Here is a 9,396-nt window from a genome sequence, read left to right as displayed (position 1 = left end):
TTCCGCAACTGACGCTCTTTCCGATCGAGAATCCGCATCGGAACCTCCTCATAAGTAATGTCAGGCTGAACTGGAACTGGAATATCAGCCAGCACATGCGTCGGATCAGGTACGTATCTCCTCAGCATAGATACGTGGAATACATCGTGGACGCCTGACAGGGATGGTGGTAGTGCCAGTCGGTAAGCTACTGCTCCGATCCTCTCCAAAATCTCGAAAGGGCCAATGTACCGCGGAGCCAGCTTACCTCTGAGGCCAAATCTCTTCACCCCTTTCGTGGGTGAAACTCGCAGAAATACCTGGTCGCAAATGGAGAACTCTAAGGGTCTCCGACTCCGGTCAGCATAACACTTCTGGCAGTCTTATGCCTCTGACATCCTCTGTCTGATAATATGGACCACTTTGCCTCACATTGAGCTCTATGAGGTCTCAACAACTGGGTCTCTCGGATTCTCGTCCTGATCGACGACTGAGCAACTATGGTAACAAGAATACCCTGCTCTATCTGTCCCTGCTCCTCAATGTCTAACTCAGAGAAATCCTGAATCAAATCTGTGACCACAACTCGGTGGCAAGCTAAAGTCCCTCTGGACCTCTAACTAAGTGCATCGGTAACCACATTAACTTTTTCCCAGGTGATAGCTAATGGTACAATCATAATACTTCAGGAACTCCATCTATCTCCTCGGTCGAAGATTAAGTTCCTTCTGAATGAACAGATATTTGAGACTCCGATGGTTAGTGAGAATCTCAATGTAATATCATACAGGTACTGCCGCCAAATCTTCAGGGCAAAAATAACAGCGGCCAACTCCAGATCATGAACTGAGTATTTTCTTCTCAGGCTCCCTCAACTATCGAGAAGCATATAAAAATACTCTACCGTGCTGCACCAGAACAGCACTCATACCCTGTAGAGACGCGTCGGTGTAGAGGACAAATTCGTCCTCTTCCGAAGGTAAAAACCAAAAAATCAAAGCCGACACTAGTCTCCGCTTCAACTCCTAGAAGCTGGTCTTGCAATCCTCAGTCCAAGTAAACTTCATGCCTTTCTTGGTCACGCGTGAAAGTAGCATAGCTATGCGGAAGCAACCCTCGACGAAAGGTCTGTAATATCCTGCGAGTCACAAAAGGCTGCGGATCTCCTACACTGATTTCGGCTGCTTCCAACGGTAACAACCTGTACCTCCTGTGGAACCACGGTACACTCCTACTGGTGACCGTGTGTCCCAAACATCATAACAAAAGACAATCCAAACCAGCACTACTGATAATCACATATAGATGTTCTTGTCGAATCATCTCTAGATCTATGCAAAGGTAGTGTACGTGACTCACCTCGGATCCGTAATAGATCACAACATCGTCCACAAAGATAATGGACACCTATCCAAACATCCTCGACATACCAGGATCATCGAGTCCCTGAAAACATCTAAGGCACTGTAAGCCTATATGGCAAAAACCAATACACATAATGTCCGTATCACAGACATTCCTATCCATAAAATCTCCAATAATAAATCAAAAAATCTGATCATCAATAAAATAAATCACCAAGGAATAAATCCTCCAGGGTGAGAGCAACGCTCCGTCATAGGAAACACCACATATGTGGGAGCAACGCTCTACCACAAGAAATCCTCAATATGTGGGAGCAATACTCCACCACAAATAATCTGAAATATGTATCTGCAATAAATATAGGAGCAATGCTCCGCTACCAGCAATCCGTGATATGTGGGAGCAACGCTCCACCATAAAACAATACCTAAGTACCCAAAGGCACCTAACTATCCAGCTAGAGACTGTACAAAATCTCTCTACCACAATCCGCTGTGGTTAGCCTAGGATATAACAACCTAGTAACTAATCAAATCCATCATCAACTCTATTAGCATCCTAGTGGGTCATCCACTGATAGGAAAATTAGTTGATGGGTTAATTCAACAAATGACATAATGCAGTCACTCCACATTCTGCATTCAGTATAAGTAGAATCATCATACTGCTACCAATGTATACACCTAGCACACATGCTCACACAACATATGTATGATCAACAAAATCCTCCAATTATTATACACCAAACATACTCACAACTCAGGTATATTCAGTATGATACCTCCAACAATACATACCGTACACGTGTGCAAAATCAATGTAGGTAAAATCAACAATACACCACAAACAACACTCACATGACATATCTTCACCTATGCCAAGAGTATAACCAACATATACTTCCAATAAAGCATACTAAACTCAGGTGCACTCACTAATCAAACAAAATCAAAAAGTTACCTCAGATACCACACCAAACATATATGTACATATCACAACTCAGATTAAATCGACAAAATGCCTCCATCAAAACACCACCGATGTACTTATACTACAACTCGGATTTAATTGACAAGATATCTTCAATAACACATCCAGATACATACACCGAACTACATATCTATGATCCACAAGGAACCTTCAAACCATATCAGAACATGGATACATATACTACTTGCAAATAGACAGTCTACCATAGGACTCCCACAACACATAACAAATCATAATATACATGCAACATAGACATGCAAAATCAGCATACCAGCTCAACCAAAAAGACCAACCTTATGCTACCAACACTCATGGGTTACAGGTATATCTAAACAAAATTCATGCATATGTATCAAGCATGAATACATCAATCAAAAGCAACCCAAAATAAAGAAGTCTAATCATTAAGTAACCACTCTGCTCTAGGTTCAAAAGAACTGGTATCGGACAAGAAAGATATACACACCGTGGTATAACATTGCCAGTCAATGTCATACACTACCAAGACTATATCCAATGGGAAAAATTTTATCCTCATAAATCCAAAATGTACTCTCCCAGTATACACTAGTAACGATTGTATCTCATAAGTGTTAAGCAATTAGCTCTACACTTCCTTACATCAGCGGGGTCGCATATTCCAATGCACCCTCTAAATTATCCCACCAAGTATATACAGTCCATGGTCAAAGTCTTCATGGAATAGGATGCATCGATCCTTTATAATCTATCCAAGCCGACAATGATATATGGCTAAATCAGTCCTTTCCACGCCAGTACAAAACATGTACTCAAATGTACTCTAGATATATAACTAAGCACAAATATCCTAAAGGTTCGAACCTCTAAAAATAGAGTATGGCAATCCTCTATTGATCAACCAACAAAACTAAATCATTCATCTACTAACTAATCAAGAATACCTTAATCCTCCACAAACAACTAAGGTATATCCAACCACATAATATCATATGTATAAATGTGTACGACCCAAAAGAAAAAGTCAGAATTTAAGAACATCAAAACACTCTCATCTTCATCCTCAAAAACATCAGCCCACACTATATCAGATGAATAAATCTCCACTCCCCATGAGGGCAAGTTAGCATTCAAAATATCAATCATTATTTTTTTCCACATAGTCCCATATCAGAGGAAGCATATATCATTTTTTTTTTCATCCTGTTAACTATCCATAACCAACCAGATTTATTAAAATCTCATAGGTACATTCAACCGTAAAACTCTCCAACACCCAATTTATAATCTGATCACCAACCATAATCATCAAACCTGTGAATATCATAAATGACACTCACTATGTCACCATCAATGACAACCCAAATATAAATCATCAAAATAGTTATCCACAATAGATTATCAAACAACCACATAACATTTGCTCTCATAAATCATTAGAAATCAACACATCACAATATCTGATCTTCCAATATCCCTCAACCTCAAATCATTCTCAACAATGATCAAACATGATAACTCTCCAATGCCCAATTTTCATCGTATCGGATACCCTATTATCCAAAGGATACGAGTATAAAAACTCTACTGGCTAAGTCCACAGGAATATATAGGTATCATCCATTACCCAGCTAACAATAGCAGAGGCTGATATGTGCCTCCATCTCCTAATAGTAGTAACAGAAGCTAACACTACTGATGGTATGATAAGAAAAATCACCAGAGATTATAATCCTTTATCTCTATTAAGGTCAACCATGCTCAATGGCTAATCCATCACATGTAATATGTGCTACTACAACCAAACAGGTACTACATAAAGAATGCTAATACCTATCATAAACTATAAAATTAAACATCATACCTATATGGCATCTGGAGATGTTCCATCGTTGTCCAGCCCCCAAATTGACCTCGGAATTCCGTACGAGAAAAACAACACTGGAAATCCATATAAATCAATAACGGAAATCCATAACAAAATCGAAACGAAAAATTCGTGCAACCCAAAATAACTGCCCAGACTAATCTGTCTCGCAACTAGGGCTAGTATAAAAATGTCCAAAATACCAAACGCAAACGCAGGTATCACACCCTGCTCTGATACCAATGAATTAGTATCAGATAAATCTCGAAAATCCAACACACGGAAATCAAATAAATATCGCCAAACTTTGGCGCGCTGATACCCAATAAACTGATATCAGATTATTCAAAGTATCCATAATACGAAAAAAAAAATCGTATAAATCCAGAACACACAGCAAGTATCGTATACCTGCTCTGATACCACTATATTGTCACGCCCCGGAGGAGTCTCTGTCCGAAGAAATTTCGGCAGCATCTCCCCTGTACGGCGGACAATCTGAAACTTTTCTACAAGCACTATATACCTCAGCCACATGCGGCTGGAATAATAACACAAATTAAAACAAACACCACGCAGTTTATAAAGATATTCAGCCTCTGGCTGTCACAACCAAGCAGTTAATAATAGTAATCAATAACAATAGGACTCTGACTCGAAATCCACCCTATTCCACTACACTCGTAAAGCTCAAATCCAACGAACTCACCTCTTCTGCCGTCCAGGCAGGCACGTAGTAGAATCAAATCCAATATCATATCAAAAATCCATCAAAAGATATCACTCCATACAATATCCATAGGAAAAATCCAAAGACAATACTAAAACAAAGTCTGATATAGAAAAAGACCAAATAAAAACAAATAACGAACTAGTAGAGAATTGGCTCTACGTGCAGATGGGGGGCCAGCGACTGGAACTGCTCCGGATAGCTTCAACCTGAAAATATCAACAATGGAGGCGGGGTGAGTCCAACACTCAGCAGGTACAACTGATATGCATAATAAAACAAATAACAGACAACACTAATCATGCGTATAGTCTCCTGAATACGAGAAGGAATAAATGCAACTGAAATGAAATCAGGAGATAACTGTACTAACCGGAATCAAGGTACAAAGGTAACAGGTCATCAGACCGAAGAAATCATAATCCTGTATGCATGTCAATAAAATGCATCCATACAAATGCAGCATATAAGTGCAGCAATCACAACAATAAAATGCAATAAATGCATATGGTGACTGCACTGTCCTGAGTGATCGAGTGGACGGAATGCTGTCGGAGTACTCCTGTCCTCTGTCCCCAAATCATAAATGGGGGAGCTCAATGCTCTCATCTCCCGGTACACAATGACGGGGAGGATATCTCTGCCGGCTACCACGCTGAGTCTCCTGACCAATGGAGCCAAACAGAGTTCACTATCTGCCGGCTACCACGCTGCTACACTAAATGCCAACGGAGCCAAACAGAGCGGAACTGACTGCCGGCTACCACGTTGAGTCCTCAGACCAACGGAGCCAAACAGCAGAACCGCCATGCACCTGCCTGATATACCACTAATCCATGGGTGGTGGTGGTGTGTGCAGTATATGTAACTGGCGATGGGCTCAACCATAGTGGAGCCAACAATCACACAGCATGCAAACATGATGCATGATACTAAGCATGGCAATCTCATGAATAGCATAGCAAGACCCATACATAAATAAAAGGTGTACCACAAGTCAATGTATCAGATGGAAGGCACACAAACAGATAGGGTATCATATAAACCCTAGGTCCTGAACATGATGTATCATATGGTTGGGTCACTACCGAAAGCATGTATGGTCAGGTCAATAATAACATGCAGTGCATAATAAATAAACAAACAATATGTAACAGATCATGTAGTGACCAACCGAATCAAAAGGATAACACAATCATTGCTATATATTAAACACTTTATTATGCATATCAAAAGACATAAGTCAAAGTACCCGCCTCCGAAATAGAAAGGTCCAATCCGACGTCGAGATGCTCGTCTCGCGTCAAAGTCCTGCGTCAGTCAATACACATACATTTATTTAGCTAGAACTCAATGAATAGCTAAATAAAATCTCAACGACCACTAGGGTAAGATCCTAATCAACCTTCAAAAACATCTCTTCCTAACAAAATCAACAATCCCAAACTTACCTCAAGTCAGCCGCTACTGGAAGTCACAAAGTTTGCTGTCCAACTAGGGTTGTTTATGGCCAGCAAAGATAAATTGCTGCTGGAACAAAACTGATCAAACAGAAGCTCAAGCAATGAAGATCACGGATCATACAACCCCAACTCCAATCAAAGCTAGGGTACAGAGCCTACACTCTGTGATGGATCGAACCTGTGGCCGGCGACAGTGCAAGGGCACAGCGTCGGCGAAGCAAACTCGGCGACGGTGCTAGGTCCAGAGACGTCGGCGCTCAGTGGCTGGCACAGAGGTGGTGGCAACCGGCGCTAGGGCAGAACAGTCTCAGTCGACAGCAGCGGCTCGAGTTCTAGGGCAGAGGAGTAAGGGGCGCAGCCCGCGCGGAGGAGAGGACAGGGCTCTGTGAGTTGTGGCCGGCGGTAGATCTAGGGCACGGCTGGCGCAAAGTGGAGATGCTTGGCGGCGGTGCGGAGTGAGTCTAGGGCAGAGGATGGATCGCCGGCAATGGCTTGCGCTCGCCGGCGCTTGGGCAGGGCCGGAGGAGAAGAGAAGAGGCTCGGGAGAGGAGAAAGAAGGACTCGTGCGGCGCCGGTTAGGGCACAGAATCGCACAGAGGAGAATGGCACGCGGGCTTCGGCGGGGAAAGAAAAAAAAACAAATAAAGAAATTAAAAGAAAAAGGAAATGTAATTATAAACATTTCCTCGCTTAAATGGGTCGCCTAAACAGGCTTTTCCCGGGCCCCGTTTTCATCCCCGTTAACTCGTTCGTACGAGCTCCGAAAAATTCCTGAAAAATTTCCAAAAATTCCGAAAAATTCCTTTATTAATATTCACCTATTTCCGGTATTTTACACATTTAATCAAATCAATCAATCCAAATCTTTACTTGGTCCCTAAGAGTCAAATTCATTACTTAGATAGACCTTATCTAAGCTATGACTCAGGGGGAGCAAGTAGAAAAATAATACAACCAACTTGATTAACCAAACTTAGCACTTAGGATTAAGTTTATTTTTTGCTTAGAATGGTTAGATGAAAAAGGTTTACCAAACCCTACAACATAGCATCGGAATGGATTGGTATGATAGTACGTCAAGGAAACTTTGTCGAAGGAACGTCTAGGCTGAATATGGAATTCTACTTGGTGCACTAGACTTAGTGGATCTGACCGAAGCTACCCCAGTCAAACATGGGCTAGTTAGACTAAAATTTAGTATTAAGTTCTTTGAGCGGGAACAGTTTGGAAAGTCTTCAGCAAGTGGTCCACCGTTGATACACAAGAAGGTCATATGCCTCGCCACTGAAAGTTTATCCTTAGGACGTCTGCTTGATTAACACAAAAGCTAAGTTTAAATCTAACATGGGTTCAATAATCTTTTTTAAAAAAATTTCAAACTTAAATAAAATAATCAGTTAATTAAAAACTTTTTTAAAATAATTTTAAAACTTAATTAAAAATTATTTTAAAACTTAATTAAAAACTTTTAAAAGTTAATCAAAATTATTTTTAAACTAAATTATTAAAAACTTTTAAAACTTAATCAAAATTATTTTTAAACTTAATTACTTTAAAACTTAATTAAAATTTTTTAAAACTTAATCAAAATTATTTTTAAACTTAATTAAAAATATTTTAACTTAATTAAAAATTATTTTTAAACTTAATTAAAAATTATTTTTAAACTTAATTAAAAATTATTTTAAAAACTTAATTAAAAATTATTTAAAATTAATTAAAAAGTTATTTTAAAACTTAATTAAAAATTATTTAAAATTAATTAAAAAGTTATTTTAAAACTTAATTAAAAATTATTTTAAAACTTAATTAAAAAATATTTTAAAACTTAATTAAAAAATATTTTAAAACTTAATTAAAAATTATTTTAAAACTTAATTAAAAATTATTTTAAAAACTTATTAAAAAATTATTTTAAAACTTAATTAAAAATTATTTTAAAAACTTAATTAAAAATTATTTTAACTTAATTAAAAATTATATTAAAAACTTATTTAAAAATATTTTAAAACTTTATTAAAAATTATTTTAAAACTTAATTAAAAAATTATTTTAAAACTTAATTAAAAATTATTTTAAAACTTAATTAAAAATTATTTTAAAAATGTAATTAAAAATTATTTTAAAAACTTATTTAAAATTATTTTAAAATTTATTTAAAACTTATTTAAAAATTATTTTAAAAACTTAATTATTCTAAAACTCAAAAAAAAAAAAATGGGAGGGGGGGGGGGGGGGGGTCTGTTGACCGAAAAAAGTATCGGTCGACCGAACCTTTGTTGAACCGGTCAATGCCAATCAATTATTTGGTCGATCGAACAGGTTAATCGGTCGACCGGACCAATAAATTCTCATCCATTCATCTACTCTGCACCTACCCTATATGTGTGTCGAAGTTAATATATCGGTCGACCGAATGTTGGGTCTCGGGTTAAAAAGAACGAGGATTTAAAGGGATCGGTTGACCGAACCCTTTATCGGTCGACCGATCAACCTCTATAAATACAGAGTCGGGCAAACCAAAAGCCTCATCCCCAATCCCTTCATCTTTATCTTCTTCCTTGTCTTAGAAGTTCTTCGCCGGTTCAAGTACACCTGACAATGCCTTGGTACTCTCCTTTATTCCTCTCTTAATTAATTTTTATGTTACTAAATTATGTTATTTTTTTTTAGCGAAAAGAGTAGAGAAATTGCGCAAAGAGAGGCTAGCTCTCTTAATCCCAGTCAGGACCCTAAGTTTTCTTATAAGGAGTTAAGGCAATCTTTTCCAAATAAAAAATTTAAAGTGATAGGTACTCGTTGTTTAGATCTCCAATTCTACCAAACCTTTTGTCCTGAAGCCATAGAGATCAATCAACACTATCAACTAGATAGCATTATCTTTTGCAGGCATGCATACAATCCTATCCTCTGTTCCGAATTTTATCACAACTTGTGTGAACTTGATCCTCATCACTATAGGACTAGGGTCGCCACTAGAGAGATGCTATTTGATCTAGATATGTTTCTTCGATTTTTACGGA

This window comes from Zingiber officinale, chromosome 10A, assembly GCF_018446385.1.
Source record: "Zingiber officinale cultivar Zhangliang chromosome 10A, Zo_v1.1, whole genome shotgun sequence".
Taxonomy (NCBI): Eukaryota; Viridiplantae; Streptophyta; class Magnoliopsida; order Zingiberales; family Zingiberaceae; genus Zingiber; species Zingiber officinale.
This window is presented reverse-complemented; position numbering follows the sequence as displayed.